The sequence below is a fragment of the Anguilla anguilla genome, chromosome 11, assembly GCF_013347855.1.
Source record: "Anguilla anguilla isolate fAngAng1 chromosome 11, fAngAng1.pri, whole genome shotgun sequence".
In the NCBI taxonomy this organism is placed as follows: Eukaryota; Metazoa; Chordata; class Actinopteri; order Anguilliformes; family Anguillidae; genus Anguilla; species Anguilla anguilla.
In genome coordinates, this window is record NC_049211.1 from 15,628,181 (window position 1) to 15,645,374 (window position 17,194).

General features: G+C 47.7%; 1 pseudogene; it reads left to right on the forward strand.

Moving 5' to 3' along the window:
• LOC118207597 overlaps nt 1-16,918 on the forward strand; it is a 45,030-nt pseudogene extending 28,112 nt beyond the window's left edge.
• Nucleotides 16,919-17,194: the final 276 nt, after the last annotated feature.

Here is a 17,194-nt window from a genome sequence, read left to right on the forward strand (position 1 = left end):
TGGATAATTTGCCTTTCTCTCATATTCAACTTTTGATCTGGCATTCAGATTTCTTGAGCATACTGCTAAAAATGTCTAATTAAACCTCTTGTGCCAATACTTGGAGGGAACTGTACCTGTCTTGTCAATTACAGTTTACAAGTATTGACATTTTCACTGATTTGTTGATGATTAGTTCACGTGATGATATTTGTGATCACATGTGAATAGCCTCCATAGTACCATTCACTTGTATTCTGTTTATTAAAAGAGTGCAAAGAATGATATTTGCAGACCCTAAGCACTAGCTGGAAATGAAAGGGTGCCTGAAGTCTTGTGGCAGGTGGCTAATTCACACTGTGTTTCAGGACATCAACAAGCGACTCTCCCTGCCGGCTGACATCCGCTTGCCAGAGGGCTACCTGGAGAAGTTCGCCATGAACAGCCCTCCCTTCGACAAGCCCATGAGCCGGAGGCTGCGCCGGGCTTCTCTGGTGAGTGAGACCCGCTCGTACGGAACAGAGAGACCGGCTCACAGTGAGACCCGCTCACACTGAACAGAGAGAGACCTGCTCACAGTGAGACCTGCTCACACTGAACAGAGAGACCAGCTCACAGTGAGACCCGCTCGTACGGAACAGAGAGACCAGCTCACAGTGAGACCCGCTCACACTGAACAGAGAGAGAGACCTGCTCACACTGAACAGAGACAGACCTGCTCACAGTGAGACCTGCTCACACTGAACAGAGAGAGACCTGCTCACACTGAACGGAGAGACCCACTCACAGAGAGACCCGCTCACACGGAGCAGGGAGACCAGCTCACAGTGACACCTGCTCACACTGAACAGAGAGACCAGCTCACAGTGAGACCCGCTCACACTGAACAGAGAGAGACCTGCTCACGCTGAACAGAGAGAGACCTGCTCACACTGAACAGAGAGAGACCTACTCACACTGAACAGTGTGTACAGGGCCTGAACAGAGAGACTGTAGTGTCCTTTATCCTCTTAGGTGCAAGGCCAATCACCATGTCTCTCTCTCTCTCTCTCTCCCCCTATCCCCCTTTCTCTCTTTCTCTCTCTCTCTATGGCTGAAGGAGTGTTCTCTTCTCAGTGACAGCAGGCAGGGTGTCCAGCAGTAGTGTACGGGTTGCCATGACAGCGCAGGGTCATGATGTCTTCAGTGTCCTCTCCCCTGCTCTCAGGGAACTTGCACTTCTATTCTCTGAGCAGGGCCATTTGTTCTGCTTCCATAAATAGTTTTTCCCTTTTCCCCCCCAACATGTTTAAACTAATTTTTATCCCGATTTGGAATGCCCTGTCCTGACTGTGGGTCCATCCCATCATTATGGTGCAGTCCCTCCACAGGGGGGAGACGCACTACCATATGCATCTCTGTGCACATGCAGCAACACACCTGCTGGGCTGCGCAGATGATGTAACACTGGACAGCCCACCTTACACAGCTGGAGCAAGCACACTGCAGCTACCGGAGGGGCTAGCTCATGAATATGCAGTAGCCTCCCCCCCTACATCACAGCGACACACAGGAACTCTCTCTCCCATCTCCTGTTGGTTGTGAGGTGGACCCAGCTGAGGCCGCTCTTGTTTGAAGTGGCGTAACCAGGCAGCTCTCTGCATTGGCAGGAGTCAGGAGGGAGCACGGAACAGCCTTTGAAGAGAAACGTGACATTTTTAGCAAAGGGGGAGGAATTGTGTTTGCATGTGCGTGCCTGCCTGCCTGCGTGTGTGTGCATGTGTATGTGCGTCTGTCTGTCCTGCTGTCTGTGTGTTTGTGTGAGGTGGGTTGGGGCAGACCTGGTTATCACAATAAGCAGGTAAGAAGGCATTGTGGTGATGTAAGTGGCATCTATAATTCAGTCTGTCATTTGGCAGTGTGAGCGTCTCGCGGTTGGAATTACAGACTGACACTCAGGACAGATTGAAGGCTGGTGAGGTAATGAGTGGAGAAGGAGAGCAATGAAGTGATGGGATGGAGAGAGACAAGAGAGAGAGAAGAAGAAAGTTTGGCAGACAGAGGGTCAGGGTAACAGAGATGGTGAGCAGAGGGGATGTTGGCTTTGAGTCTTCAGAAATCAGATACAGTCCTCAGTCTTTGTCTATTCTGTTGGCAGACCTACAGTATATATTTATTTGACAGCATAGTGAGGTGTGGGCAGAAGATGAAGAGTGTTTGCCGTATGGATGGGGCTGAAGGCGGTCTTTCGCCGTGCAACATTTAGAGGTTTTTTTATTATAGAATTATTTAACCTGCAGTGCTCAACTCAGATTCAAAGATTAACTGCTGTAGTCTTGGTTTGTGCTGAGAGAGAGAGGATCTGAGGGATTATGTAGGTGAGCAGAGATGGAGAGATGGTTCTGTGTGATAGAGAGAATGGGTTTTGGCTTGTGGGAGGAGCTGTAGCATGATTAGCATATTGCTCTGAGGAGTATAACATGTGACTGGGCTGAGATGGAGCTGAGATTCGGGAGAGAATAGAAGGCTTGGAACAGCATTAGTGGGACGGGTTCAGGGGGGAAAGGAGTGTGGTGAAGCCCCCCCCCCCCCCCCCCATTCTGCTACCTCTTGAAGATCACCAGGAGAGCTTAGACTTATATTTTTCAGTAGATCTGTATAAGTTCATCAAGACATCCCCAACACCCATCGCTCGCATCTTAGAATGCGTATAATGTTTTTAAGGGACCGAAGGGTGACCCTGCCAGCCCTGTTCCGGGGCACTCCTCCTGGACAGGGCATGATTTTGTAACGGTGATACGCCCCTCTGGTTACGCCACCTCTTGCGAAGGAGGCGTTGCCGTTGAAACGTTACCCTCGAAGAACAAATTAACGAAGGAGCGACTGAGAATGGAGGAGCCTTCTCTCAGATTCGTATCTGCGCATTGCTATCAATTATTCACCTGGCCTGCCAACAAGGGTTGTTTACCACAGAGTGAATGAGTAGGCCATACCGCAGTGCGTAGCAGCTGCCACTTCCTGACTGAAGTCAAACCTTTGAGCCTCCCGTGAGGAGAGACGCCCCTTTTTGTTGCTATTTTTTTATCTTTTTTTCTATTTATGATCTCTTAAGGTTTATTATTATTTTAATATTGCAGTGGAAGTGTATTTTCGGAGTCGGTGGCAGACTGTGGGCTGTTTCACACATTGAAACCCATCGTTTTTAAAAATAACAATTTCCCAGCAGCAAGCGGTCGGCATTCAAGAGTACTCTGGCTTGCTTCTGTTAAGTAGCACTTGAGAGCAGCTCCCCTGTTATTATAAAATGGCCACACTGCTGTGGAAGCATGTACCAATCACGAACAGCCGGTCTAGGGTCAGCTGACTCCTCCTAATGCATCCTCGCAAAATGAAAGAGAAATCAGATTCGGCTGATTCAGGGTCAGTTGTGAGGGTAGCCCCTGTACAAGCGTGGCTGTGCATATGTGACCCTGCCATTGGAGCGTTCTTCCTCTGCGCGTGGAGGCCTGAAGCTGCATCTGCCCCGATGGCCTCAGTGTCCCTCCCGCCTCGGGCCGCTTTCCTCCTCTCTGGAGAACATGTCATTGGCCGTTAGTCGCGCTGCTCTTTCGTTGAATGAAGTTTCCCCACAGTGACACGCACCCACATCCTTACGCGTACGCAGATACACCCACGCACACTGGCATGTGTCATTGTCAAATAAAAAAAAAGAGCTAAATTTTTTTCTTTTTCTTCCCTCCCCTTCACCAACTGGATTTTGACCTACTTATGCTTTTCAGGCCATTGGTGCGTTTCAAATCGAATAAACCTATTAACATTGCCTCCCGTGCGTCTTGCGTGCTGATGCATGTGTCTGTGTACGCACGATCTGAAAATGTACTTATATTCACTAAATGTGGCGTCTGGCCTCTTACTGAGGGGACAGGGGCTGCGGGGGCCTGCTGGTTCGGGTACGGTCCGTGTTGCCGAGCGACGGCGTCCTGGAGGAGCGATACCGTGTGAGTGAGAGAGGAAGGGGGAAGCCTTCTCCGCGGCGGCGGGCGCGTGAAACGATGCGAGCGGGCGCAGATTTATTTTTGTGTTTGCGGTGCCCGCAGGGAGTCGCGCTGGCGGACGTGTTTGCTCCCGACTGGTTCCGCATGAGCGGGAGCCCCCCCCTCCCCCATGCCCCCACCCCCCCGAACATGCCCGCCTGATCCTGACAGAGCTCATCATACAGACAGACAGGCGAGGGGAGGGGAGGGGCGAAGGGAAGGGACGCGCTCTGCGTCAGCTCTGCGTCAGCCTGCGCAGCCACTGAGCACGCTCGGTCGCGCCGCTAGCGGGAATCCTGGAGCGCGTCGAGGGGCCAGACTGCCGGGGCGTCACAGTCGCGGTGAACGGCAGATTAGTAAACTCCCGTGTACATCAGCCCGTCTCCCAGCATGCTCGGCTGATTGTTTGTCTAGAAGCTCGAGGAAGCGGTGTTAGATAGAAGGGCCCCATTACAGGAGAGCTAACAGCCAAGGACTGATGACAGTAGATACACAGCGGAAAATATACAGGGACTGACAATAATTTACAGACTTGGTTGTCCGATTGCATTTGTTTGCCTTGGCATGTGCGTGCATTTATGATGTGTGTGTGTGTGTGTGACTGTGTATATAGACATGCCTGTTAACAGATCACATGCTTCATTAGCTATCTTGGTCACTGGAGATATTTTCTTGTTATTGTCACTGCGCTATTGGTTGTGCATGCCTATGCTCACGATTTTTCTGACCTCTTACAGCATGTTTGCCTTGCAAGGCGGAGTCGTGCTTAGTACTTGTGTTTGACCATGTTTAACCTTATGTAGTCCATTTTTAAATTTGTCCTTAAGAATAAGTTATTCATTCTTTATCTTGTTCTAAACAGTGGATCTGGGAGACTTTTCCTTGTTGTCCTCCTGGCATAGAGCCGATGCATTCAGTCATTGGTGACAACCTGGCTTAAAGAACTGAACCAATAAAAAGAGGACATTCTGCTCTGGGGATGCCTCTAGTAGTTGTGTTTGTGCGGCATTCTGAAACTCTGCATTGTTTCTTTGCTATCCATCATATTATGTGAAATACTTCTTATTCCGGATAAATTTGCAGCCCTGGCATACGCAGTATGCACCTCTATGTGGGCCATACGCAGTGTTCATCTGTACGTTAGCGTTAGCTTCCTGCGTGGGCGACACAACATTGCCTCCTAGTGGTGACCAGCAGCATGTACCACTTAGGGCTGACTGACAGGAGGCGATTGAAACCTCAGGGAGGGGGCTGTTCATGAATAAAAATAAAACCGTGTCTCCACGGCGACTCCCGCATAGCGAATGGGATTCGCATTAGCCTCGTTCCTCGCGGTTCATTGGTCCGTGCGCCACGTCGCCTGCGGTTCCAGATGTTCTAGAACGCATTACTCTGATTCTGCCGACTCACCTCACAGGCTGTCACAGGTCTTTCTGCGGTCCTGTGCAGGCTGCTTTTTGTCTTGCTCCCCCCCCCCCCCCCCCGAGCGATCACCGTATCCGGGCGGAAACAGGGGCTCATCCTCATGGCTGACTCTGTCCTCTGAACACAGCCCCCCCAGGGTGAGAGCGTCACCACCGCCTGAACGCTGCCCTGTTTTAATGAAGCACAGAGTGTGTTTGGAGGGGAGGGTGCCATTTTGTTGTGTTCCTGTTGTTCTGTAAACGCTGATGTAAGTGCCCATTCCTAGAGCGGAAATAGTGTTGGATAAAGGCTAAAGCGGGTCTCAAAATCCTGTTTTCTTTTCCTTTGCAGTCTGAGATCGGCTTCGGCAAGTTGGAGACGTACATCAAGCTTGACAAGCTGGGCGAGGTAAGAGCATATCGACCTGCAGAGGCAGAACAAGGCCCATTGGGAACGTGTGTTGGAGTCAGAGCTCTCACAGATAGCCTGCGCCAGTGCCATTCTGCCTACACACAGTGAGAGTCATGCGTGCGTAGAGCTGGAACAGACAACGGGACTCTTCCCACAGACAGTGACAGCCAGTACCAGTGACTCTTCTCACATTGTACGGAGGCAGCACCATGGACAGTAACCACTCACCCCCCATAGATCTAGAATAGCACCATGGACAGAGCCAGTGACTTAGCAATGGACCTTGTCACATACACAGTGCACAATGAATGTCCAGGCTGGCAGGTACTGCTCACAGGGGAGGTGGGAAAGTTAACTAATCAATCAGATGCTCCAGGATGGCCACCAGCAGACAGGAGATTGATCAGTTTGGGGCTGTTTGGGCATTCTCTGCTCGCTGACTGAAACTGTACATCAATTCTTATGTGCAAACTGAACCAGCCCCACATGCGTTCATTGACTTCCTTGGTGGCTTGGCTACATTACCCCGGTTTAATGAGCTCTTAGGGCCATTATGGTGATCCCCAAGCACCCATGACAGTCTTGGAATCCCTTTAACAAACCGAGTATAAGGGATACGATCTTATTCCCATCCATGACACTTTTTCTCTCTGTCCTGTGTTCCCTCTTTCTCTGAACATCTATCCACATCTTCTATTTCTGTCCCTCGCTCTTCCCCTCTCTGCCCCCAGGGGACCTACGCCACGGTGTTCAAGGGCCGCAGCAAACTGACAGACAACCTGGTGGCCCTGAAAGAGATCCGCCTGGAGCACGAGGAGGGGGCGCCCTGCACCGCCATCCGAGAGGGTAACGCCCCCCAGACGTCACGCAGCCAATCAGCAGCAGACACGCGCCGTCTCAGTGCCCAACAGTCGTGTTTGCGCGTGAACTGAAATGTTTCGTGTCTGTCTTCTTTTGGTTCGGTTTATGAAGCAAATGGCTGCTGCTGATGTTTTTAAGTGGAAGAATATTATTACGGTGTTATTGTTCATTTATTTTTGACTGTAAATGAATACATTACGAGCGTAAATCATTCTGTCTCTTTCAGTATCCCTCCTGAAGGACCTGAAGCACGCCAACATCGTGACTCTCCATGACATCATCCACACAGACAAGTGCCTGACACTTGTGTTTGAGTACCTGGTGAGTCAGTCTGTCTGTCTGTCTGTGTGTCTGTGTGAGAACCTCTCCCACAGTCCCTGTTTGATTGCCCTACACATACGCCTCTCTCTCTCTCTGTTCCAGGAGAGGGACCTGAAGCAGTACATGGATGACTGTGGGAGCATCATGAGTGTGCATAATGTGAAGGTAAGCGTGAGACGTGCGTTTGCACAAGTGTGTGTTTGTGTTGATGAGTCTCAGAAGCAGAGCTATGCTCTGTATATCTCTGTATATCATTGGTATGCATGTCTTTACCAACTGAGGATGTCCTTTTTGTAACTTGCATGTGAATGTTCTCTGCCATCTTGTTTTCTCTGTCCTTTCTTCTCTTCTCCTGATTACTGTTTTCTTCACACTCCATTTCTCCAATTATGTCACTGTCCTCCTCTTTCTCTCTCTCGCACCCTCCCTTCCTCCCTCTCTCTCTCGCTCTCTGTCTCTCCGTCTCCCTCTCACACACTTTCTCTCTCTTCCTCCCTCCCTCTCTCTCTCCCCATCCTTCTCCCCCTCTCCCTCTCTCCGTCCCTCCCCCCTGCCTCTCCCTCGCTCTCTCTCCTTCCCCCTCTCTCTCTCTCTCCCCCTGTGTGCTGTAGATCTTCCTGTTCCAGCTGTTGCGGGGCCTGTCTTACTGCCACAGGAGGAAGGTGCTGCACAGAGACCTCAAACCCCAGAACCTGCTGATCAACGACAAGGGCGAGCTCAAACTGGCTGACTTCGGTGAGCCAGGCAGTCTGACACACACACACACACACACACACAATGCATACAAATCCCTATTCCAGGAAGCCACTCGCGTAGACTGACAGGTCTTGGGTTTCTGCAGTAATCTCTTTGTGTTGCAATATGTTGCAATACCCTCCGCTATGGTATCGCTATAATCTCTGCCAGCAGCTGGCTGACGTTTGGGGAATTCAGCTGGCAGAGAAGCTGTTCTTTGTTATTACGTGTTATATCAGAGAAACGCATGTCAGCCTCGGGGATGTGATTTTGAAACAGGTCAGCCAGAGTTTGCATCAACAGCCATTACTGTCCACCTTTATTTGTGTCTCACGGACACATTGAGGGAAAGACCTTCATTTTCAATGGTGCCGAGTTACAAGGGCAAGAGATTAAATTGAATGATATGGAAAGAACAAAACAAGAAGAAAAGAACAGTAGTAGGGTAATATAATAATAAAAGTTCGCTAAGCAATAAATAAATACTTTAGAAGCAACAATAGTTTCACAAGATTTGAACTCAATGCTTGGAATTGTTTTTGCGGCAAAAACGAATCCATTTTTAAAATGGATTGAACGTAACATTAACATATTCCTGGTATGAGGAGCACAAAATAAAAAACTTAACCTGTCAGTTCATGAAGTGAATCCAGAGAATATTCACACAAGAGCATCAGACACCATGCTATGAATCAGGAAACGCCTCTTTTTTTTGTCCCAGGTCTGGCCCGGGCCAAGTCGGTGCCCACCAAGACTTACTCTAACGAAGTGGTGACGCTGTGGTACCGTCCGCCCGACGTGCTGCTGGGGTCCACGGAGTACTCCACACCCATTGATATGTGGTGAGAGACGCACACACGCGCGCGCGCACACACACTCACACACACTCACATTAGCATGACACGCATGCATAGCGCCATGGACTTAAGTATCTGTTACACGGACATGCAAACTCAGCTTTGTTTTCTCTATTCTTGTTAATGCACAAAACATTCAAGGTCATTCATTTTCATGAAATTAGGCTCATTGTTATTGCTACCCCATCTTTGTTGTACCCACCTCTCCTCTCCCTGACTCGTCTCCTCTATTCTCATTCTCCTCTGTTCCCCCTCTCCTTTACCCCTTGCACGTGCTTCCTGTCCTGTCCTCTACCCTCATCCTTCCTCTCCCATCCTTTATCTGCACCCCCTCTCCTCCCCCTCTCGTTTCCCCCCCTCCTCTCTTTCTGTGGGCACATGACGCAGCTTTAAACTGGGTCACATGGACATTGTGAGTGACCTTTGTGGAAGGCAAAGAGACACGTGTGTCATCCCATCTATCTCTCTGTCTATCTCTGTCTGTCTCCCTGTCTTTCTCTCTCTCTCTCGCTCTCTCTGTCTATCTCTGTCTGTCGCTCTGTCTTTCTCTCTCTCTCTCTCTCTCTCTCTCTCTCTCTCTCTCTCGCTCTCTCTGTCTGTCTCTGTTTGTCTCTCTCTCCCTCTCTCTCTCTCTATCTTTTCCGGTTTCTCTTCCATGTCCTGGAGCCCTGACCTCCTTTCTGTCCGCCCCCTTGTGCCCTCCTTTCCTTGCTTTCATTTCCCCCTCTCTCTGCTCATTCTGAGTATGTGCGATGCACCCGTGGGGAGGGGAGAGTGTGGCAGTGCCGGAGTCTGCCCGGGGCGCCTTTCTTCTGTTTGTTTTTCTCCCCTCAGATCCTGCATTAGTAAACACTGCCAGCTTTCAGCTCCCCCCCCCCCCCCCCCCTCCAGCAAACCACTCTCCCCAGGGGGGGGGGCACATGCCCTCTGCTCTTTATTCTCCCTTATTATGTTGGTCACGTGCCGGAAGAGCATTCTGCCTCTGTCTGATGGGGCTGGGGGCGGTGGTGGGGTCAGGACACGGTCCGCTGTCCTCCTCATTCCACAGACAGCCAGCAGGGTGGTGCAGGACTAGAGGAGCCCACACCACCAGTGACTCCATCCATCTCCGGCCAAACTCTGTATTCTAATCAGGAAGCGCCTCATTTCTCAGTGTAATAAGGGAAGCCGAATTTTATGTGCACTGTGGTGCAAACACAGCGTAACCTCACGTTCATTCAGCTGAAGCGCTTTGATGTGGTGGTGACTCACGGCTGACTGCGGTCTCCTCGCCAGCAGGTTCGGCACAGGCGATCTCTATCGGCGGTTAAAATCTTGTTCTCCTCTCAAGATAGATATACGATTGCGCCATGCTGGCAGGCTGCTCTGTTTTTAATAAAGTCGATCTTGTTATCCTTGATCGACAGCCAAAGAAGGAACGCTGAAAAGAAGCTGAAATTTAAACTGTGAATAATTATCAATATCGCAACACTTTTGCAGTTACCAGACTCCTATGTGCAAATAAAATTTTAATTAGATCTCAAGTTAGATCTCACTTGCATTTCTCTTATGTTGAGTGTATAGTTATGTATAGTATATGTCTTTTGGTTTTTTTAAGTAGTGCAAAGTGTTTCCTTTTGGTCATTTTAATCACTATGTGTATGTTTGTGTTAAATTGGCTGTGTGCTTATCTTGGCTTGTCACTTGTTCCATGCTTTATCACTGAAGTGGTACTTGCTATTCTGTACCCAAACCCTTGTTCCTGCTCTGACAATGTGCTCTGTATGTGTCAGCCTTGTAAATCACTGTGCAATATTACAGATTATATGGTAATGAATAGCAACACCTATCTCTCTGTTTCTCTCCCTTTGTCCAGGGGGGTTGGATGCATATTCTATGAGATGGTGACAGGAAGGCCTCTCTTCCCAGGATCCACCGTAGAAGATGAACTGCATTTGATATTCCGTATCCTAGGTGAAGTACTGGCCCAGCTCTCAGTCTTTATGTGTGCATTTAATATGGTGCGTTGACTGGTTGTGTGTGTTTAATGCAGTGTTGGCTGGCTCTTTAGTATGTGTTTGTGCGGGCGTGTGTGTAGTATATTAAAATGATTTACAGTCCATGTCTTCTTCCACTTAGGCACTCCCACAGAGGAGACCTGGTCAGGAGTCACCAGCAACGAGGAGTTCAAAACATACAACTTCCCCCGCTACCATGCCGAGCCCCTCGTCAATCACGCGCCAAGGTCCGCCTCTTTTTCTGCCTACTGGTTTATCTGTATGCGTCTGTCTGTCTCTCTTTCTGACTGAATGAACTCTCTGAATGGCAGCCTTCCCTTTGAGTCTGTCTGTCTGTCATATTAGATTTATATTCGTTGTCATAAATGCTTGTCATAATCTCCACAGGGGTTATGCAGATTTTTTGTGGCTACTGCAAAGGCATCTGATATCCTTGGAGTAAGGTTTTATCAAAAATGCAACTTGTTACCATTGCTGTCATTAAAATGTTTGTTATGATTTTCTCTCACAGGATAGACAGTGACGGGCATGACTTACTGTCATTACTGCTCCAGGTATGTGGCGAAGTCCTCCTCTCTCGCATTCAGTTTTACAGAGTGCATCGATTATAAATATGGCGCATTGAGAGGACAAAGCGCGTGCGTTTGCTCGTGCCTGATTTAAAAACGGTTCGTTTTCGCTCGTCTTCCTCCAGTTTGAGGCGAAGAGGCGCATCTCTGCGGAAGAGGCCCTCCGGCACCCGTACTTCCGCAGCCTGGGGGAGCAGGTGCAGACGTTAGCCGACAGTGAGTCCTCCCTCCGCTCGCACCCCAAAACGCTTCTCTGTCCCGTCTCAACCGCACGTTAACATTCACCTCCGAACGCTTCTGACTGTATCTCAGCTCCACCTGAGAGTTGTCCCTGTTCCTCAGCTACACCATGAATAATTCCCCTGACTCTTTAGTTATTGTATTTATTTTACTCATTAGGAAACTGTTAGTCTGCTCACTTAATCTGCTCCAGTGTTCAGAGGTCTTTTTATGTTGAGTTAATTTAGTCATTTGGCTGAGTTATAATGACTTATTCCATCATTCAAGTTGCTACTCACTATTTTTCTACTAAATACATTTTTTAAAAATGCCATTTACATTTTACTTCTCCTAATCATCAACTACTGAGAAATTGCTCCACTGTTCTTGTTAATTAAAGCTGACGGGATATTGCTCACATTGACACTTTCCCCAAACCTGAGCACGGTACTTCACCTCTTTCATACGTCATCTTGAAGTGACGGTTGGTTTTTAGTTGTTGATTCACGTGCGCCTATCAGTTCTTGTCAGTTATTAGTGTACGTAAAATGGCGCCGTGAGGAGAGCTGGTTGTTCCCTGCTGCTGCAGCCCGTGAAGGAGGCCGATTTGGTCATCGCTGTAATTCAAGTTCTCTCTCTTCCCAGCTGCGTCCATCTTCTCTGTGAAGGACATCCAGCTCCAGAGAGACCCAGGGAAGAGAACAGCGGCGTATCCAGAAGCAGGTAGGCGCTTCTGTGGGCAAAATGGCCGAGGGAAGGCTGGTACCAGGCAGTAGTCAGGGGAAAGGACAATCTGAGAGGCAGAAGGGTTGGCCTGTAGCAGAGACACATGTATGACACCTGTCTGTATTACAATCAGTCGCCTGACAGCGACGGGTCTGTAGCCAGCTCCCGACTGGCAGCGGTAGCCTCTGCCTCGGGTTCGCGAGGGGCTGCTGGTCCTTAGGTATGCCAGTTCCTCCTTTGTCTGTCCGTCTCTCTCTCTCCCTCACCCTCATACGCCTCCCTCTCTGTGGATGTCCTCCTTTCGCTCGTTCTCCGCGTTGCGCTCCATCGCTCCCAGCTCCGCTGTTGTTACTCGCTGTGTCTCCGGCTCTGTGTCTCTCACGGTCTGTCCGCCCATTGCCGTGTCACCCCTGGTTCACAGCCCCCCCCCCCCTTTCCCGCTCCACCAGCAGCCACATGAATACTCATGAGGTGCCCCCCAGTTTCTCCGCACGGCTCCTCTTACAATGGTCACGTGACCGTCTGCCAGACGAGGCCAGCACCTCATGAATCTTCCTGAAAGGCTGGGGGTGGAGCTATTGTAAAAACAGGGGTGGAACGCTATGTTTTTTTTTTTAATGGAACTCCCTGTCGACTGAAATAGGGTGAACCAGGTCATTCTGTTTCTTAATGACATCTGCCTTTCTGGTGTTCAATGGTTCTTTCTCTCTCTCCATCTCTCTCTCTATCGCTCTCTCTCTTTCTCCCCCTCTGTCTCTTTCTCTTTTTTTTTCTTAAATTTCCTGTCTGTCTGTGTTGTGCCCCTCACCCCACACCCATCTCCCTCCAAACCCCGCCCCCCCCGCCTAAAAAAAGCAGCGCCCCATAAGCTGGGCTCTGCGCCCTCGGAGTATTTCCAGAGAGAAGGTGCCAAAGCAGGGACTCAGTCTCACGCCCTCACCTCCCCTTCCACCGGCTGAGCGATCCTCTCCCATTCCGGTAATTACACTCTCTCTCTTTCTCTTCCTCCCTCCCTCTTTTTCTCCTTTTCCCTCTTCTGCCTCGCGCGCACACGCAGGCATTATGGAGTAGTGGGCGAAACTGCGACCGTTTTCTTTTCAGTTTTCAGTTGGGCCACCTTTCCGTGCTCTTTCAGAGGGAGATAAGAGACAAGCACAGGGCATTCTGGGATAGGGCAGCTGAAATATGTTTTGATTTGATTTTGATTCATTTTCTCCTCCCCACCCACCCACCACTGGTTTTATGCAGTTCTGTTAAGATTCCTGCAGAGGGAGCTGTAGCCTTGGTGAATGTTTGTCTTCTGCATGTGTGCCTGTGTAAGTGGGCATGCCAGTGTGGAGTAGTTTTAGCAGTGTGAAATGTGTGTTATTATGGGAAGGAGGGGGTAGTTTTTGCAATGTGAAGTGTGTGTTTGTGCAGGGCGTTGTTTTACCAGCTTGAAATGAGCATCTGCTTGCACGTGATTATATCTTTCATGTGTCCTTCATTTGAAGGTAAGGTTCAAGTGAAAAATTATTTCTTCGACAATTTAAGCAGAAAACTATAGATGTTATTAAACCTGACTGAGTTATTAAAAAGACGGAAAACATGGTTATACGTTTGTAATTTTAGATGTGGCAAATGCGATAGATACATGACAGAATGTTACAATAATTGTGGATTCTGCTTAATTATGAATGTATTGTGCACATCTGATGCCGTGTAGTTCCATCTCTGCATGATTGCTTTGTGCATGCGTGAGTGCACCTACGCACATGTGTGTCCTTGTGTGTGTGTGTGTGTCTCGGCCCTCGGTGATTATATCTTGTGTGCTTCTCTCTGTGTGTCTGTGCGTCTGTGTGTCTGTGTGTCAGCCCAGGGCAAAGGCCGGAGGCAGAGCGTGCTGTTTTAGCCACCGAGGGGGTGTGAGACCATCGAGAACAAGCAGGACCATCCTGTCCAGGGACAAAACGAAGGATAAAAAAATCATTATTAAAAAAAAAACAACAAAAGGCAAAATCCAGATGGAAGAAAAGAAAAAGAGAAAAAAGGAAACAAACAACCATCCATGATGCTGCTGCTGCTCTGCGGACTTTAGGATTATTTTCTATTGTTTGAATTGATTTGACTTTGAAAAAAAAATAGAACTCTTTAATTAGTGTAATTTGTGGAGGGGAGTCACACCTCCTGGTTTTGAAGTTGGGGGCAGTTCTCATTTTTAGAATTGTGTTTTGGATTATGTACATAAAAGACCGCTGCAGAGAACGACGCTGTTTCACTTCATGTAGCTTGATACCCAACTGCTCCACTTCCCTGTTCAGTGGAACTGTCTCCTGCATAACTGCCCTCCTGCACTTGTTCACAGAGAAGCATGGGATGGGTGGGCTGGTGGGGGAGGGAGCCGACTGGTGGAGGGCGAGAGGGCCTGGGAAGCTCCACACCTGCTGTGAGTGTGCACTAAAGGAGGAGGCGTGTAAGTCTGGAAGTTCACTAACTGCTGTGACCGGTAGGTTGTATGTGCAATAACTCCTGATAACTAGGCCGTTTATTCGCTGGAGCAGAATATTGAAGCTGTAATGATCATATTACCTGGCTCTCCTGGATCCCACTCTCGCCCCCCCCCCCCCCCCCCCCCCCCCCCTCCACCACCACCACCACTCTGAATACGAGGCTTCGTGTCGCCATAGCGACTCGCTGAGGTATGGAGGGAGGATCGGCATTTAAAACCCCCGCATGCTCATGTACGCCTTGGGACCTCTGTCTCTCTCTCACTGGTGTCCAACACTGCGTTCTCTGTTCTATTGTTTACCTTTATGGAGGTACACGCTTTCATTTAGTGCTCAGTGGTATTGAAGTGCTGTACTGAACAGTACAGAACAATTGACTCCTGCCTGCGGGCTCAAAACGGATAAGGAATCATACATTATAACAGGATACAACAGGACGGCGGTCTTCTGTATAGAATTACAGTCTATGAGAATAGAATAGGCTAATGCACTACCATACAAATGTGTACACTACGGGGCAAGGAAGGGCACTACTGTACAGAAGACTACACTACTTTACTGACTAGGGACTAATACAATTATACGGAAGTGTACAAGGCAGACTAGGAAAGGGCACAACTGTATAGACGTGTACACTATAGGACAATGTAGGTCTGCTCACTGCTGTGTTTAACTTTAACTTTAAAGTTAACCCCCTTGACTGATTGATCATTCACCTGGGCATCTTACTGTTACCAGCATCAGGCTTCAGGTTTAATGTGTAGCATTAATGTATTACAGAGATCTGAACTCAGATTTCCCAACAATCCGAGTTTACTACTTGGATTACTTTACGCATTAGTACAAAATATGGATACCCACACATCAGACAAAATGAAATTATCGCACTCATTCTGTTATTCTCTCGAAAAAGAGATCCTTGATCTCAGGAGACTTACCTGGTAAAACTAACGGTTAAATAAAATAAAATTACGTTTTTCTTTTTTGTTGTATTTGCACCCTTGATATTGTGGTGTGACGGAAATGTTTCCAAGAGTGCTTCCTGATGTGATTTTATATAAACGCTAATGGGTGGGAAGAGATGGAAGGTCATTTTGCTCAGGAGTTCTGGTTCTTTGAGTTATTGATTTTGAAATGTACTCTAAGGTCCTCTCTTTCACTCTACAAAATGCCCTCTGAAGTGAAGGGACTTTCTTTTACCCATGATTCATACTATCCACTCTGAAATGGGTGTATCAACGAATCAGTTCTACTCCAATGATAGGGTACTAAACCAATGGGTTCAGAGTAGGCAGTGCTGATCCTTGTAATTTTTGTTCCTTTGAAAGAAATGTTTTATTTTCCTTTTTAAAATATCAGCATATCTTGTATGTGAAGTGATTGTCAGTTTTTGGCCAATTTGATGTTTTCCGAGCCCTGACTGAAAGAAGAAATGTATGGAAAATTGTAATAAATCGACTGGGGAGGTTTGGTTGCTGTTAATAACAACAGCATTTGCCTTGGAATATTAGAAACAATGACCTTAGCAACAATGACTATGTTTCCATTAGAAAAAGCGGCCAAAAGCAATAGCCCAACCAAAATAAGTAATCTCCAAAATATGTTCATATATATATATACATTGAGTGGTATTTTTTTAATGTTGCCATTTATCATTTTGATGATTCGATTTCTACTTTGTTCTCCTGTTTGTTTAAATCCCTTGATGGCTATTCTTCATGTAGTCTCAATAATAAATTCTAGCACCTTAGTGGAAACATAGTCAGTGTGACCTCTGGACCAATACACTGTAAGATGAACAGGAACTGATCCTCAAGACTGATATGCAACGTGCTTTGATTTTTGCGTTTGTAATTTGTACATTTATGATCCTTCATTCTGTATGTTAGATGTTTAATGTGACATACAGTCTGCCCTTTAAAGGTTTACTTTTACATGGATGGTCATGATGCCTCTGTGGCTGTTTATTTTTTATTTTACTAATTATTTTCTGTAGGTATGGCAAAGGTCCATGCCAGATGTTAGGGCAGTGCTACTCCTTGTCATGACTTGCATTTGTTTTTATCTAAATAAACAAAAAAACAAATGCTGGGTACCTTTGGTTTTGACAAAAAGTACCACTGCCTTTACATTTGCAACTTTTAGGATCCTTGCCTTAGGCTTTTAGATTTAGTTAGGAACCTTAATCTCAAAGTTTTGCTGAGAGACTTTGAGTCTTGTTTTGTTCGATGGCGAGAGGATTATGGAAAATGTTGTCTGTTCTGACAGACTGTTAGACCAAACCAGTACTATTCAGGAGATGTCAAGGACATGAAAATGGTAATAAATGCTTGAACAATACACATTACTAATTATGATCAATAATACTTTTAACTGAAGCCATAGTACAAAGCATAGATGTGTGCATGATGTTGACATGGACCCCCTGGTGGAGTTACTGTTTCTCCCTTCCTTATATTCTGTGTAACAATTTAACACTGGCGTACGTCACGTAGAACAGTGTCTAACAGTGACACAGAGAAGAATACTGTGTGTGCCGTATGTCTGCGTGCTTGGGATTGTGTGTCCTGTGGGGGGAAGTGTAACATTATATTTTCAGATGACCTCAGGATTAAG